The sequence below is a fragment of the Alligator sinensis genome, unplaced genomic scaffold (assembly GCF_000455745.1).
Source record: "Alligator sinensis unplaced genomic scaffold, ASM45574v1 scaffold1779_1, whole genome shotgun sequence".
NCBI classification, from domain to species: domain Eukaryota; kingdom Metazoa; phylum Chordata; order Crocodylia; family Alligatoridae; genus Alligator; species Alligator sinensis.
Window position 1 is genome coordinate 314845 of NW_005843117.1, and position 18441 is coordinate 333285.

Here is an 18441-nt window from a genome sequence, read left to right on the forward strand (position 1 = left end):
CAGGCAGATGAATACCCTCCTACTTAGGAGCTGGGTAGGGTAGAGTTTGGGCAGATGGGATGCACAGCTGGAGAGAGAAAGGGAAGCAGTAACTGTGCTGAAGCTGGTCTTTGTGTAGGAGAGAGAGCAGGAACTGGCAATTGAAAGTGGATGCTGAGGATGGTATAATTTGGGGAAGAAGGCTGAAATAACAGGAGGATTAGGGATAGTAGGAAGGTAAAGCAAGGGACCGGGAAAGAAAATTTTCATGAATATTTGAATTAAAAGTAAATAATTAAATACACTTGAACTCAAGATTTATATCCATGGTGCTAATAAGGTACACCCCCTGAAATTATATTGATTTCAATTGCCATATGGCACTGAATGCCTTTAGGACACTGTGTCTGCAGATTCATTTAGAAAGACACAGAGAAATAACTAAAGCTACCATGCATGCATTGCAGATTCCACAAAACCAATGTTTGTGATATATTGCATAAGCACAGATATCTATACTCCACATATGACATATCAGACTGACATGAACTTGGCTCCATAAGTACATCAAAGAGTGGGATTTTCTCCTCTTAATTCTTAAGTACATGTCAGTACTAAGACAGATTGTAATATGCATATTACTATGCCAAGACATCACTTAAAAATTATTCAATGTAGTCTGTTAATAATTGAGTAACTTCTGGTAAAGAATCACTTGGGTATAAATGCAACACATATTCCTCATTTTGGAAAAATAATGGATAAAAAAGTTAAGGCTCCTGACATCCAAAGTCCCCAGAAATACCAATCAGAGAAGTCATTTGTGTTCCAGATTTAAAGATAAGTATCTTAAAGTGCTGTTGAACTTAAAAGCCCTTGTTTGTTTTTAAAACAGTTCTTTTTTCTGAAATGCTTATTCTACTTTTCTCTTGAGTTCCTGTACTTTAAATTCATGGGACAGGGGAAACAGCAGGAAAAGACAACATCTTTAATAAAGAAACATATCCCAATATTCGGTGTCCACGTTAAAAACTTTGTTTGCTTATGTTCAAGTGCTCCAGGTAGAATGCACTTTGAAGAAAAATGTTCGGAAGATGATGAGAACAGGAGAAAGGAGGAGGAGGCAGGATGGGGAGAAATGAAAAGGAGTTGCCATGCCAACCTACAAACACCAAGGACAAGACAAGTATGAAAAGGTCACAGTAATAAGCAACAGGCTCAAAAGTATGTACTCTACATAATGAACAGATTACATGCTTACATGAGTAACCAAGCTGCCATTTACATATCGTTAAGACTTCTAAAAAAAATTAATATCTAAAGCACTTGCAGGTTGAAGGATATATTTTTAAAAAATAGAATTTACATTTTTCCTTTTTTCTTTTTCAGTTTGTTGTTGCAACTATTATTGTTCATTGCTTCTGAGTGTCTGCCTTGGTCCTTGTCCCAAAAGTCTAAAGCCTCAATTTTGTATATACACACAGTCCCCACTGAAGTCACTGTGGGTATGTATAGGTGCCGTAATCAACATGTGAAAATGCTATATTAATGGGGTCTAAACTCCAACACAATTCACAGGAAAACTGTCTGAGAGAGAAGCAGATAAAGACTTATGATCAGACTGTGAAAGACAATTCTCTTTTCACTGTCTATCCATATGTACATTCTACTCTAGGTGTTTATGCATCTCAATCCCTCTACATCAGAGACTTTTGTTCTAGCAGGACCTGTATAGCATAAATATGACTTACTTCTCAAGCTCTGAGCTGAGGACATAAGGAGAGGTGTGCATTTGCTACTCTGCAATTCCTCTTAACTTCCTTGGCTTGAGAAAGAGTTTCTGCTGTCTGGCTCAAAGTTTGTTTAACTTACAGCCAAACCTGCTTTCAGAACCTGGCAACTTCTTTTTTTTTTCTGTTTCTTCCACTTCATTTCTTTTTGACAGGTAGTCTCACCCTCTTTCTTTTGGTTTCAATTGTTTTCTTGTCTCAATCACTTTTTATAGTGATATTGAATCTCCTGAGGTCTGTGTTATTTGCTTTCCCCATTTTAAACCTCACTTCAGTTAGGCTCCTCTGATCATCCATATGGTCTCCTGCAGGTCACTTGGATCCATGCTGTGTCTCTTTTGTGATGAGGCTGTGTCTACCATGCGTGGGCATTATTGTTTGAGGAAGTCTCATATTCACTTATTTCACGTTCATTTCCTGGGCTAGAAAGGAGTCTCCAGATTTAGCACCAGGGTAAACTGATGGAACCAGCCTTTGAAGGAGCTTTTCAATTCTAAAATGATTTTACACACCCTCGAGGTGTGTAGGAATCCTTATTTCAGGGCCAAGACTCTCTAGAGTTCTATGCACCTGTTCCCAGGAGAAGTACAAATAATTTCCAGCCATGGACTGCCATGGACATTTGACTTATGTTCTTCTCAATTACCTCCAGAGACCCCAAGAAAACACCAGCACTTTCCCAAGAAGCAGCACTCCTCTTCTTCAGAGCCTTCAACTCACCACCCCTCACAGAAGAGGTGACATTTGTGATAGGATGGTTGAGAAATGTACTCCATTCCCAGAGGTTCCATCATTTTCTTCCTTTCATTATAACCTCTGGCAACCAGTTGGCTGTTTCTGTTCTGCAGCATTAAAACAAAATACAAGATTTACCTACCAAACCCCCCACAGAAGCAGTCTCTTGAACTGGTGCATCCATCATTGGATATACCTTTCAGTGATTCATCTCCTAGCCTGCAAAATAGCTGAGTAGATGGCTGCAAAAGATGTTTCTCTGCATCATGAATGGGAAATTAAGGAATCTATCTGATAGGTCACTTTCTGAGCAAACAGAGAATAACTGTTTGCTTTGGAACATCAACAAGAAATAATAGAGATTTATTTCCTGGACCCTGTCCAACGCGTCCCTCACTTACTTTGCCTATCTGATTACACCTCTAATTCCAGAAATGCTGTGCAAAGTGAAGAAGAACTCAGTAGGGCTGATCCTACTAACCCCAGCCAGTCTTTTTACAAGTTCCACTTTAAGCTGCTCAAATGCTGATTGGTATTGGTGGTAGCATAAGTCTGGAGCAGTCACACCTTAAAAACCACTCCACCTGCCCCCCCCCCCCCCCCCCCCCCGCTGTGACTTACAACTAGAGGACTGGAGCATGGACCTAATTAGGAGCTACAGCTGTGAACCACCACTACAGGGCTGATGAGCCCTTTTGATGAGCCCTGTAGATTTTATCCCCGCTGTAGGTGGGGGGTGGTGTAAGACATGGGTTGTGGGGGGCAGGACCATGAAGTTGGGAGGTGGAGAGTTAATGGGGTGGAGGTGATTAATGAAATGGGAAGTGGAAAGGAAAAAGGGGTGGGGGAAGGGTGGTAAAATGAAGGAAGTCAGCAACTGAAGGATAAAATTTAAAAAGTTAAAAAAAAAAAGAATTCAAAAAGAAAAAAAGAGGAAGTAAATTAAAGAAAGTCTCATGTTTTAATAAATTGGGATTTGGGATTAGGGGTGCTGGTCTTTCTTCCTGGGGTGGCTGGGAGGTGGGAGCAGTTAGGAAAGGTTATTTTGGGGGAGTTACTGCCCTGGCCCCAGGAAAGAAGTCCAAGCTTTTGGTGACCCAGTTCAGCCCCCTACTTTGTTCCCCACAACACTTCCCAGACCCCACTCCTGAACCCATCCTTGCCCTGTGACCTGGCTAGCTGGCATGTGCTATGCCAGCTGTTTGCATGGGGTTACACCCCTGGAGGTGGAAAGGTCACAGCCCCGGGGGGAGGAGAGAGAGTTGGCTTGGTGCGAGAACCACCCCCTGGCTGGTAGAGTTCAGGGGATGGAAAATTTGTCCACACAAAACAGGAGGATAGGGAAGGGGACACTGCATCATGGAATACTGGAGAACTGCAACTTGGGTGACTCATCTATGTGGAGTGGACACACACTAATGGAACACGAACTGGGTAATACAGATCAGAGATGAGCCTTCCCTAGAGTGGCATAACGTTAAGCTGCCTAAAGTGCATTTTAAACTAGTTTCTGGTGCTAATATGTGGACAATCCAGGGGTTAAAAGCTCCAAGAGCCACCTAAAATGAATGTGTAACAAGGATCCAAGCCAAAGGTCTTGGTTAGAACTCATTTCACCAGGGCCAAAGTAGTATCAGTGGTTTCCCTTCAGAACATCTCTCTTCTGGGCATCTACAAGTCATACATTCCTTTACCAAGCACTACATCATCATAGAGCCTTCCAGATCAGACAGTTTTGCAAGGAGTTCTCCAACCCCTGTCTGCATGGACTTGCCTCCAGATAACACGGATACTTCTCTGGAGTCATCCACAATGGAGTGTGTATATGGACAAATACCTGAAGGGGAAAGAATTTTCTTACCCATAAACAGGGTTCTTTGGGATGTGTTATTCATAAATATATCTCACATCTTGTCCTCCATCCCCTCTTCCTCACAACTCCAGGCTTTGAGATTCTGCTAAGGGGAAACCGATGAGCCTGAAGCCCATGCTGCCCTTTATATACTTGCACACAGAGCACACGGAAGGTCAAGGTGGCAGTGGCGCAACAGCCAGAGTCTGCACCTGGGCAAGAGCAGTGATAGGGGCCCAGTTGGATGTGACAGCTGGGCTAGCAGCAGCAGTGGCTGTCATCCATGTGTTCCCAATGAGTGCCAAGGCTAGTACCCTGATCACCCACTGCTCGTTGTACTACTGCAGGGGAGGGCTAACAGTAGAGGAAAAAAGGGTTTCCAGCATCAGATGGTTTAGATGCAGAAACATTCTGAAAGGAATGTACATTGGACAACATGTGTTCAAAAATTCCCATTACAGGTAAGTAGTTTCTCTTCTATCTTTGAAATTGTTGTGATTTTGCTAAGTGGTTTTAATTTACCACTTGTAGATGAATTGTCAGAACTGCATTTTTTAGGAAAGCATTTAAGTTCACTTACAATATCACTATATCTAAATGTTTGTGTCTGTTCCTTAGAAACAGCTTATCACAGATATCTCTTCCCTGTCTTCTGTAGTTTGTTATAGATGGTGGTAGCTTCTCTTCCTCCCCACCCCCCAGGTTGCCTGGCACTTTCCATTAAAAGGTATACTTTTCCTTGAGATAGTCTCCATTGTTTGTAGCAGAACTCTGAGATTTGGCAGGGGAATCCCACCTAAACTACAGAAGTGTATTTTCTTTGTAATGTACAGATTTGGCTGAGATAATGTGCTGAAATTATCATTTCCTTTCTGTCACTTGTATTCCTAGGGAAGATTCTGGCAGCCTTTCAAAATCAATGAACCTTCCCGGACCAGGCTCATACAATAGGAGGATGTATATAATGCACTAATAACCTGGGTAGCCCTGCAGCAGCTTGAAGGGAGGGCTGAGAAAAGAGCTGAGCCAGGACTCCATAGTAAGCTGTAAACTTCAAATCCAGCATGTGGCCTCACTTGCCTGTTTACTGCCCTTCTCCCCAGGTGGATGCAAACAGGAAACAGAAAACCATAGATATTTTCCAAGAAAACCTGTGTTTTTTAGCTCGGCTCTGCAGAACCATGATAAAAATTATACATAGGCTTTGGATAAACATCCAAACAGAAATGAATCTCTCAACCTTTTGAAATTCATCCACTGCTAATTAAAGAACTGCCAAGGCTTTGCTAACAATTAAAAACTTGTCTGTAAAACCCCCAAAGAGGAAAAAACAAACAGCTGTTTTAATTAGTTCTATAGTCTAACATAACCGCACATAATAATTAGCTTCTGTAACAGGCTGTGCTGGTCCTTTTAAGAACAGGCCCCGGTCCAGCAGAAGCCAGTAACCAATTTCAGCCAAGAATGAAGGGAACAGGTTGGCAGCTGGGGAAAAAAACAACTCCCTTCTCTACATGAAAACAGTTTTGCCAAGCTCAAGTATTCCAAACTCAAGAGGTGATAGTTTTAGTAATACATTTGGAATTTGTAAATTATCTTTTGGTTTCTGAGTCTTTAGGCTATTTAATATTTTTAAGATTTGCTCTGCAACCAAGAGGTTTAGAAACCTTGCTTAAATGAAAACTTATTTCCTTGAGGCAGGAGGTGTAAGGCTTTAGGAAAACACCAAATATGGTCAGGCTTGTGATAAATTCACAGGTGTTGGCAATAGAGAAAGACTCTAACCTAGGCCTGGATCCATAAAGACCAGAGGCTGTTTTTTAGGTTGCTAAACTGAGACAGCCATAGCGGTAATGCCGTTTTGGAACAGTTGCATGATTAATAAACAGGTAGAGAAGACCATCACCAGAGGCAAGGATGCAAATTTGTCTGTGGCAGAAATCTGTAAAAGTCAAAGAACCTTGGGAAAAAAGGGAAACAGTTATCCTGGGGTCACCTGTGCCACATGAGAAAGCTGGGTTATTAAAACAAAGTTGGCATCCTTGAGAGAAACAAGATGAAGATTTTCCTGAAAGAGAGAGAGAGTTTGTTTGTTTGATTATCTAGACAGCTAGGGCATATTTTGCTGGAAACCTTTTTCATGAAGAAGGGATTTCAGACAGTGCTGCCCCAAACTAAACAATCTTTTATCTGCCACAAATCCTGAGATGTCTATGCTGTTGACTTACTGGTTTCTCGGTTTCTCTATTAGAATGGGTGAAATAGCATCTACACAACCATGGTGCCAGAGACATTTCAGTCAGTCCACCAGTCTTTTTTTTAACCCATTTTTTCCAAAAGTCCTTCTTGAGTAAAATTTCTTATGGATATAGTCTTAGTCCAAGCAGTTAATCCATCCTGAAGTTATGCAAGCGGATAAAAAGTTGCACCAATATTGAAGAGTTTAACTCCACCTTTCTTTTGCACTTAAATAACTTGTATATTGCTACACCATACTGGCTATAAATGTACAAATAGATCTCACTGAGTTTCTCTGAGCAGTTTGAAGAATGCTGAATCACCACTTGAAGTAAAATGACATATACTTGATGTGTACTGTTTCATCAGTTGATTAAAACTTTCCTTACTTGCAAACCATTTTTTTTCATATTGCTTAAAGACTGTAATAATGAACTCAGAGTATTCAGAGACTGATTTATATGGAAAGCTACCAGTCAGGAGAAAGAGTTTCATGTCATACACATACTTTTCTGGGTCTCAGGACTTCAGTTATAGGAATGATATATGTGACACAAGATGATCACTGGTATCTTTACTATTTGCATACTTTATCTATATCCCCAAATGTGATTTGTTTCTAAAAAGGGGTATTAGATTAGAGAGGGAATCAAACCATTTCAACAGCCTCACCTATATGGAGAATGGGCCAATCAAGTTAGCCTGAATTAATCTAATGGCTCATATGAGACCTGCCAAAGAAAGCGCCCTTCTGGACTGGCCATGATCGATACTGTAGTCAACCAAAACATAATTCAGTGTGAGGCTTTTGTACATGACAGAGTTACACTAGCATCAGCTTAGGTGTCAGTTTCAATCACTACCGTCACAGGAGTACAGCTTCTCCAATCGATATACTTATTTCAGTATAGAAGTAGCTATTTATTTTTTTTAAAGAAAGCTTATTTCACTTATGATTTAAACTGAAATAAAAAACTTACTCTTATACTTGGTTAATTGGTAAAACTTTCTGATGTAGACCAAATTAAACCTGGAATAAAGAATTATTGAACAATGTGGAATTTGGACCAGATCCCATGGAGAAGTCTTTCTTAAGCCAAGCTTCCCTGACAAAAGAGGTAAAAAAGAATCAATTAGGAGATGAAAACTGGGAGATCCACAGACAGTAAAGGATCTTGGCAGCCTATAAGAGTGTGAGTCGAGTTAGTTCTGTTCCTGTAGCTGAAGCAGAAAGCCTATTTTAGCCTGGAATGAAGTGTAATATTAAATTAAACTAAATGTGTGTGGGATGTCCCACACACATTAAAATCTTTTCTTCTTCTCTAAAGTGTTGTTACAGCTGTTAAATTAATATGCTTTTTTAAAAAAAAAAACAAAAAAAAAACAGGTTGTTCATCCAAAACATTGGTCACAGGCTACTGAAAAGAGGAAAATCAGATACCTGAAACCCAACTAGTCCTGTAAGGTTAAACGTGGTATTCACAAAAGTGTAATCAGGTCAGTGCCTAAGAACAGACAAATCACAAGATTCTTCCCTGAAACAGAAAAGACCCAAAACCTGTGGTGGTCCAGTCAAAAAGAACAGCAAGGACACAGAGGTGCAGCTAGCCCTTAGACTATAAAAACAATTCAATCAGATTTTCCTTTGGCTTTTCCCCTATCATATATGTGCAGAAAACAGACTATGGACTTGACAAAGCTGTGAGGTTAAGTAAACTATTTTGAGATCAGAGACACAAAACTGCATCAAAAGCTAGAGGAGGATTCAACTGCAGGTACAAGTAAAATATAGATTAGGAAGCAGTAGAAACGTCTGTCTCATGTCTGTATCTGATAAGTGAGGAAGGTAGCTGTTTTAAGTGAACAATAAATGAATGAAGGATTAAGACAAACAAAATCATATTTGACAAAGTGATAGAATGATGGAGTAGAAAACTCCATGGGGGCTGGACCCGATGATCTGCGAGGTCCCTTCCAGCCCCTAACAATCTATGAATCTATGAAAAGAAGAGTTTGAAATTATTTGTTCAAGAGAATGGGAATGGGAAGGTGTGCTCAGACAACATAGCACAGCCTGAAGCAGTAGGAATTATATGCAAGACAATCAATAAGGATGCTGATGTCTTCAAGGATACTAAATTAAAAAAGGCAATGGTGCTGTTAAGTCCCATAAAAGTATTATTCAACCTAAGCAAGCTGTAAATTTCCTGTTATTTAAGTTTGGAGGGTAAGCAGTGGAGGGAAAATGTGTTTTTATAATAAATACATTTGTAGATGAAAGATGAAGATTACAGAAGTTAATATTATGAATTATCCCAGTGCTCAGCAAAGATTAGCATTCAATAGTCCCACTAATAGTAGTGTAACTAGGATGGGACAAGTGGGAGTACCAGCCCCAGGTATTGACTGTGAGGAGGTGCCAGAATCCCCCCTGCTGGGAGTGTCTACCAGAGCAGGGGTAGGGCCATGTTGGCCCTGCATGGCCATAGGAGTGGACAGAACTGCACTGCATTACACCCAGCAGCATGTGTGTGGGGTGTGGGATAAGTGGGACAAATGGAATAATGTCCCCTCTACCCCCAGGAGCCTTTGCCAGAGCAGGTGCAGCCCTAACCCAATATAAATTTATCTGGGGGTAGGGTGGGGGGAGCAAATGAGGCACCAGGATCAGCTCCCAAGGAGCCCTACTGCTGTTGGAGCTGACATTCCTACAGCAACAGCAGCAGCAGCAATAGCTTGGGCAGGTGAGACTTCCCTTCCCTGGACCTGTTCCTCCCACCTTCCCCCAGCCTACAATGGTTGGTATGCCCTTAGGCCCCCTCCCCACCCCCACCCTGTCCACAGCACTCCATGATCTTGCTAGTTGTTATTCCTTTGCATTGGTCTTATTTTAGCTAGCAAACATGCACCACTGATAACTACAGGATATGGCTACAGTGAGAACGTGTGAGTGTAAATGCCAATTAGGTTGACACAAAATAGTATGTAATATTAAAATGAAAGTATGTATTTCTTTGTGCTACCTGAAATGAATTAGCTATTAACTAATCGTTTTTAAGATCTAGCAAGACAAAGCCTTGGCTGGGAAAATATAGATGGGGATAGTCCTGCTTTGAACAAGGGTTGGACTAGATGACCTCCTAAGGTCCCTTCCAACTCTAATTTTCTATGATTCTATAACTGAGAAAAGAAGCCCAAAACTGATATTATAACAAATAATGTGTAGGAAAATGTATCAGAATTTTGATACAAATAGTTACAAAAATGTGAATCTGACACAGACAAGTAGCAGGTTAGAAGGACATATGACTGGGGTAGTTTAGTCCCGGATGACCCTGTCTTGAGCAGAGGTGACCTCATGAGCTTCCTTCCAGCCCTACTTTCCTATGATCCTAAGTAATCTTTAAATATTTCGCAAACACCTGAAAGGTTAATGCTTTTTGCAGACCTGCACTTAGAAACTGTGACACTGGTTGATAGTCCAGTATCATAAGACTGGACAATCCTAAAGCAATAATCTGAGGGGACAATGACAACTTGATTGGTGCCTATCTTTCCTATTGTGCATACCTTGCCTTTATGCAATGAAGGGCAGCAAAAAAGAAGTAAATTGAAGATACCCATCATCAAGAGTTTACAGGAAGTAGACAGTTCCCCTCACAAATGGATCTGGTAGTTTAAAAACTGTATATAAGCACAATTTAACAGTAATTAATTTTATTTTTTAAATGCTGCTTTTGCAGTGGGCCCCATGCTGATAAAAAATGCCCTTTGAAATATGATAAACATTGTACTGCAGCTTTACTATACCTAAGAAGGCTGTTAATTGCATTTTCAGAAGCTCTTATAAAATTCAGGGAGGTCCAAATAAAACTGACTACTTTGATATTTGTATTTACATTTTAATGAGATACTTTAATGTCTTAGATCTGCTTAAAATATGGCGCCCAAACAAAATGAAATGTAGTCTTCATGTAATATTTCAACTGTCCTTGAACTGAAACACTGTGAAAGCACTAGAGCTCACGATCCTTCCTCCAATGCAGATACTGATGCTTGTGAAGGAAAAAAACTGCCTTATGCTAATCCCCATCTTTAAAGTGAAATTCTGGCCCATGCAAGTCAGTAGCTAAAAGACATTTGATAAGGCTGTGATTTCACTTTAAGGGCATACAGAGAGACAGTCTACTCTGCATGAATATGACTATGAAGGAAAGCCAATAATCCTGTACCTACTGACTTAAAATGTACAACCTGGCAAGAGAACATATGTACGCCTTACTTGCCTATAGTTTAACACAGTGGTGCCCAACTTATCTGGCTCCATGGACTGAGTGGTGCAGGTCTGCTCTGTGGCCCAATTTGGCATGCTGGGTCAGCCTGCAACCTGATTCAGCATATGGAGTCAGTCTGTATCCTGAGTCAGTGCATTTGGGGCCATATCATTTGGCCTTTGGCGCTCCCCATGGGTCCAGAAAATTGGCAGAAGAAGAGTGGGAGCAATAAAATGTGACGGCTCTCAGAACTGCAGGAATTAATGTTGCCACCATTCCCCCACTGCCAAATTTCTAAACCTGCTGGGAACCTTTTGGGCTGGATAAAGGTCATAGGTTGTGCACCACTGCTTTAACATATTCTGTTTAATGTGTTCTGGCTATGAAGTATGAATGTGTTTGTGTATATACACTCAGCTCAGAGTATACACATACAATGGTAACAGCATATAAAAATGTCTTCTTTTTCCAATGGTAACAGCATATAAAAATGTCTTAGTGCTTCTCTGTTGTTATTTTTCAATCCAGAAGGCAAACTGAAAGTTTGACTGAGTCACTGTTATTCTCCTAGGGAACAGGAGGTGGTGGCCTTGCCCTAGCTTTGCTGTTTCTGGATTCCCACTCTCCATATGTGCAGAGCTCATATGAGTTCAATAAAAACATTTTAAAAACATGTTTCTGGAGGGGCTCTTGAGCTTGAGAATGTTTTTTTAGCCATGCCTCAGTTTCTGAGGACAATGGGCATCATCAGCTTCAGGATGGAACTAGATCCTGTCCTTTTTTATCAGAATGTTTTCTCCATATATAGCATATGTGAATCCAGGATTTTTTTTATTTCTAAATAATGATCCTTTTAGCATAGTTGTCTGTTCTCTGAAAGTTTTCCTCCACATCCATCTTTCACAGCTCAACTATAAATTGAACCTGCTTAAACAAAAAGAGCCCTATAAAAACATGGCATTAACAATAATAAGGTAAAAATCAGTCAACAGGGCCCAATTCTAAGATGTGTTGAATATCAACTTTCCAAATGTTTTCATCTCTCAGATTCAGCTCCTTAAGGCTATATTTTGGAGATCAAAATCTTCTCTCTCTCAAATGAATTAAATGCAATTGAACTGAATGAGAATTATACCACAACAACAGAAGGCAAAATTTGGATGAGAAATATTAATATAAGCTGAATGCTATATAAATATTATTTTAATAAACTGCAAGAGAAGTGTTTGCAAAGGTAATTATATAGCACTAATACTATATTACAGGAGCCATTTAGTAATCTATAGTTAAATAAAAATATTAAACTAAATCTGAACAAAGATAAGCCATATTACCTTCAATATTAAATCACTTGTACACTACACATAGGAATCTCATTCACTACTAAAATACAGCCTTTTTGGTGTAACATGCTTCAATTTCTTTAACATTTTATAATCACAACAGGAATACAGTGTGACTACAGTGTCTGTTTAAACTGATGGAGAAGGAAGTAAGGCAGGGGGCCCTGTTCAGAGCAACATAATTGACTTTTATATCATCTTGTACCCAGAGCCCTTTACAAAAAGTTATTTGTTAATGCCAGTTAAGCCTGAAACTATCTATTTCACAGATTCTATAGATAGGTAAACTGAGGCACACAGAGGTGAAGTGATTTAAGGAAACAAGAGTTAGAAATGCAATTCAGGAGTCCTGACTCCCATTCCCTTACTCTAAATGACTGCATTAGTCAGCTCTGGTCTTTGCAGCACGTACTGTTATTATGCCCGCGTGTAGGTGTATGGAGCTGCTCTGGCAAGAGATTTAGTTACTTGTAAAATGACAAACAACTTCACAGCTTTACTGCTTGCAATTTTCTAGACAATCCACAGAGTTTAAACTGCCACAACATTTTTAACTGAAAAACTTCTATATAGAAAAATATCTGTGTATCCAATACTATTTCTACATAAGAAAAAATAACCAAAATGCTGCTCTTCATATTTGATAATAATTATGAATATTCTCATTTTTCAGTGGTTCTCAACCTTTTAGACTCAAGGCACCCCTCAACTTTGAATTGAGCAACACCCTTTTTCAAGAACTAATTCATTTATTACAGTGCTTGCAAAGGTGTTGGGCAGTGGAGACAGGGAAGCAGCCAAGCATAGAAGAACCTGAGCATCTGCTTATCTCCTTACACTTGCTTATCTCTTTACACCTCCTGGCATTCTCTAAACAATCTGGTTGAGAATCACTGTCATTACTAATGCTAGAACTGATCAGAATTTTTGACTGAATATTTTCGATTGGAAAAAAAGGCAGTTCACTGAAACCTACATTTACTGTGGGAACCATCATAATCTCCACAAGATTTTGAGGTGTTTCTGGAACGTCATGCATGTTTTATAGAGTTAGTTTTACTGATTTGGCATGTGTAATTTCTACATATAGGTAGTTCAAGTTGTATTTAGCCTAACAGTTCTTATGCCTGAATTGTATAAATGTAATAAATGTAATTTTGATACTTTTTATATTTTAATCAGGACCATTTAGTAAGGTAGTGATTAGCTTAAGTGTTCCTCACCTGTTCAGACTTGGAAGACGTAATTGCTGAGAATTAGCATCTGCCATTACTCAAATAGGCCCTTGTGGTCTGAGGCACATGAGCCAGGCCCCTCCACACAATGATGAATCTACATTTTAAAAGGCCCAAAGCAAGAATCACACCTGGAAATAGGCCATTCAGGGATGGACATTTCTCACAGCAGGAAAATTCACTGCGAGACTCACTTTAGGATATTGGATTAATAATCTTTATGTCTGAAAGGATGCAAATATTTTCCTGGTCATAATGGGAGCAGGAAAGACTTCTAGTCTAGTAAAAAAATATACCAGAGGTGGGCAAAATACAGCCCATGGGCCAGATCTGGCCCACTGAGGGATTTTGTCCAGCCCATGGTGGGTCCTTTGGTTCCACCCAGCCCAGGCACAAGGGGCAGCCGAAGCTATGGCACATGCAGCTGGTCCTGCTGCCCCTGGATGCACAGCAGGGCTGGGGTGGCACAGCAGCCGGACTCACTTCCCAACAGCTCTGGTAGCAGCAGTTTCTTTGGGCTGCCACTGCTGCTGGACCTGCAACCTGAGCACCCCAGCTCATCCAGCTCTCACCTACTGCGGGGGTTGGGACCCATGTGGCCAGACAGATGGGATGGGTCTACGGGTGGGCAGGGAGTGGTGTTCGGAAATGGTATGGGTGGGAGAGGTCGTGATTTCAGGGTGATGCCAGCATGAGACCAGGGCTGACAGAGCCATGGTCCGTTCCCTACATGCCCCTATGATGGGTGTAGGTTCTGCAGCAGGAACATGTGGGGAGTGGATCATGGCTCTTCCCCAACCTGGCTTTGGACACAGTCCCCTCCCACCCATGACCCCATCCCATTCACCTGGCCATGCACTCTGCCTGGGTAGGTCCCAACCAGTCTCCATGCAAACCCCAAGATTGTGAGGTGGTGCCAACATTGTGGGGTGGTGCCTGAGGCAGAGCCGTACTCCCCTTCCTGCATGCCTCTGCCCACAGTCTGCAAAGACTGCTGGGATCAAATGATCCCAGCAATATGGGCATCAAGTTTTGTAACTAATCTTTTCGTTATCTTTTAAAATTAACTAATGTCAGTATAAGTGTAATTTCAGAGTATTTGACAATAAAGGCAGGTCTCTTTCAAGGAAGGGGGAGCCTATAATTTCTGAACATATGACTGGACAAGAGTGCGAGTCCCATAGCTGGCAAAATCCCTGCTGCTAAGTGCTGACAAGACTTAGGTGACATGGGTCAAGCTGAAGTGCTGTTGGTCAGAGACGTGACTTTTGAAGCACCTCAGTTTGCTCTCAGTTGTCAAATAGCATATGGCAGAAAGGAGTGTGGGGCTAAAGGGTGCCCTTGAAGGTGGGAGAACACCCCAGGAGTGTGTGTCTCAAAGGCGTACCTGACCACATCTGAGGTCAGGCTGTATCACAGGTTCATCTTGATTTAGGCACATTTGGGCAGGTTCTGGTAGATTCCTACCTGCCAACCTCAGGCTTCCCTCTTCCTGCCCTCTAGCATCATCAGCTTGTTCGCCCCACACCCCTGCCCCCTTCTCCTGTCATTAGCCCATGAATTTCCATGCAGGATTAGCCATGGCAAAGACAGAGACTGAACATGCTCTCACCCTGGAAATTTGATGTTTTGCTCCTATATGAAACAAAATCTTGAACACCTGGAATTTCCTGGGGGATAGATATTCTATTTTCTAGTCAGCTCTGATGAATGTCATCATTCTCACTTTGACACACGCAGAAAAACAATTCCTTTCATGTTAGTCATTAACATTTTATTCTGATACATTGTATAACAACTAATTGTACGTTTCATTAAATTAACTTTTAACTAAATTTGTTGAATTTAAATGTGTTTAATATGCTATATTTAATTAAACAAATTCACTTTTAATGAATGAATTGATTGTTGTGTATATTTTTGAGGCTGCAAGAACTCTAGATAGTACCTGATACAGTTGTTCGAGGCCAGCAGCTGGTAACTCTCCAAACTAGTATGTCAGGATGAATATAAACAAAAAAAAGCTCCCTCGTGATCCAGTGCAAGGTGTGACCAGCTTATGGTTACATGTGTTTTAGTGCACTGGTTCACTATGGCTAGAGTAGGATCAGGCAATAATTTGGGCTGGAGGACTACTTAAGGGATTTTGGTGAGCTGTTGTGGGCCAGGTTGAGGTGCTGACCTGGTCCAGCATGGTAGGGGGTAGGTGGTACTGACCCAGCCTGGTGTGGCAGAGGCAGGCAATTGATCCTATCCAGCCCTGGGCCCCTCTGCCCCCCACCCCCCACCAGGAGTGCCAGACACAGCGAACAGGCAGGCAGGCAGTGTCTTCATGGAGGTGAACTAGGACCCCTACAGGCGGGGCACGCGTGGATAGGTGAATGGGATGAGGGATGTGCAGGGAATGAATTGCGGCTCTGCCCTGGGCCCTGGCCCTGAATTTTCACTGCCCCATGATCCTGGCTCTGTTTGCCCATGCTGCTCCTGGATGCCACTTCCCAACTGCCTGTGGCCCCACCCCATGCATTGTGCTGAATCTGGTGATGGCTGCAACATGGACAGCAGCACCCAGGAGGAGTCGCCACTGTAGGGGCTGCTGAGAAGCTAAGTCTGGCTGGTGCGCTGCCCCTGGCTTGCCTCATGCTTGGGGGTGGCAAGACCATCCCCACACACCACGGCCCAGGCTGCCCCCTGTACCTGGGTCAGGCAGGGCTGAGGGACCCACTGCACGCTGGATAGAATCCCTTGGTGGGCCAGATCTGGCTGACAGGCTGTATCTTGCCCACCCCTGGCCTACAGGCATGGTAAAAGAGGGGTTATAATCTCCCTTAACCTCTTTGCCAGCCTCTGGAGCTGGCTTGGCCCGAAGCAGATTCTATATCCAATGGTTAGCAGGAGCCATGGAGGGCTTGTTGTTAGTTGTTATTATCACCATTCCCTTGTTGCTAGTTGTTATTATCACCAAAATTTGGGGTGAGGTGGGCACGCTAGTAGGGAGGGAAAGACTGCAGAAAGACCTGGATAGGTTGCAAGGGTGGGCTAACAAAAACAGGATGCATTTCAATATGGACAAGTGCAGGGTACTGTACTTGGGCAGTAGTAACCGGCAGCACACTTATAAGATGGGAAACTCCCTTCTTGAGAGCATGGAGGCAGAAAGGGATCTTGGAGTCATCATTGATCCTAAGATGAACATGGGCCGACAATGCGAGGTCACGGTCGGCAGGGCTAACTGGACCCTATTGTGCATCCACAGGTGCATCTCAAGTAGGGCCAAGGAGGTGATCCTCCTCCTCTACGCGACACTGGTCAGGCCACAGCTGGAGTACTGAGTCCAGTTCCGGGCACCCCTCTTCAAGAGGGATGTGGACAACATTGAGAGGGTCCAGAGGAGGGCCACCCGCATGATCCGGGGACAGCAGGGCAGACCCTACAATGAAAGACTACGGGACCTGAATCTGTTCAGCCTTCACAAGAGAAGGCTGAGGGGGAACCTTGTGGCAGTCTATAAACTCACTAGGGGGGACCAGAAGGGTTTGGGGGAGACCTTGTTTCCCCTAGCACCCCCCAGGATAACAAGGAATAACGGCCACAAGTTGTTGGAGAGTAGGTTTAGATTAGACATCCGTAAGAACTACTTCACAGTTAGGGTGGCTAGGATCTGGAACCGACTTCCAAGGGAAGTGGTGCTGGCTCTTATCCTGGGGGTCTTTAAGAGGCGGCTCGATGCCTACCTGGCTGGGGTCATTTGAGCCCAGTTTTCCTTCTGCCCAGGCAGGGGGTCGGACTTGAAGATCTACAAGGTCCCTTCCGACCCTACTTCTATGATTCTATGATTATTTTAATTGTGAGTTCTGCAATATTTGGTGTTTTCACCATGGCTGGAGTCACATATTACACAAAAATCTCTGTGTTCAACTCCCTCATTGGTTTGGAGAAAAAAATTGAAATCCTGAACCATTAAAGGCTCAAAACTCAGAAAGCAAACAGAAAGAAGCCACATTTCTCATCATTTATGGAGGAGTCTGAGTCATGATTTTCAAATGCGTGGGCTTACCAATACTGGGATCCTGACTGACTCAACCAGATGTCTTGTTGAAGGTTCTAGTATGAAAGCTTACTTCCACTAACCACCTCTTCAGTAAGCCTGAGGGTGGGAAGGGCAAACTCCTGCCCAAGGCAAGTCAGTAACTTTATTTTTAAAAATATCCTTTAAATGACAAAATATAATAAGTATTTTTTCTATGGTGGAAATATAAATATTTTCACTGAATATTTTCCACTGTGAGAATCCAGTTGAACCTGCTCATTTTTCTTCCTAACACAGTATCTCTTGGGATAGATAGATAGAGAGAGAGAGAGAGAGAGAGAGAGAGAGAGATCAAACTCAAAGTTAGGGAAGCTGCATTTGGCTAATACAAGGCTAATACAACTGAAAGAATAAAAATCTGCATTGGCGATGTGTAGGGGGTGTACGTGGATGCATGTGCACCCCCTGAGATTGGCCGTGCACCCCCTAGAAGCACCAGCCACGAAACCGGAAGTGCTGCCAAAAGTGTACTTCCAGTTTTGCCGCTGGCTTGGTGATCATCTGTTAGGGGACCCCCCCCCACCCCTGCCCCAATGATCAGCTGCTGCAGGACCCCACCCCCCAGTCAGGGATCAGCACCTGGGGGACACCCCCCCATTAGTGAACTGGTGCCCCTCCAGACTCAGGAGGCACCAGTCGCCCATGAAAATCTGCATTTGAAGCAAAATTAAAAAAACAGTCATTATGAAACAAAACTTATGTAAAATAAGGTGTTTATCTTGCAATTTTGATGGGAGCAAATATCCCACTGGAGTCAACTGGACCTCTACTTGGATCACCACAGAAAAATCAGGAGCTAAAAGGCATATTTTTCCTCATTGTGCAGAGCTTTCATTACACTTACATGGAACAAGTAAAAAGTGACAACAATAGCATGTGAAGCAAATGTAATTTTAATAAACATT

The 18441-nt window shown here is 42.3% G+C and overlaps 1 protein-coding gene across 1 annotated transcript in view; it reads right to left on the reverse strand.

Annotated features, from left to right (window-relative positions):
- The window catches only part of SLC4A10 (solute carrier family 4 member 10), an 85801-nt gene that overhangs the window by 53271 nt on the left and 14089 nt on the right, over window positions 1-18441 (reverse strand). The window lies entirely within an intron of this gene.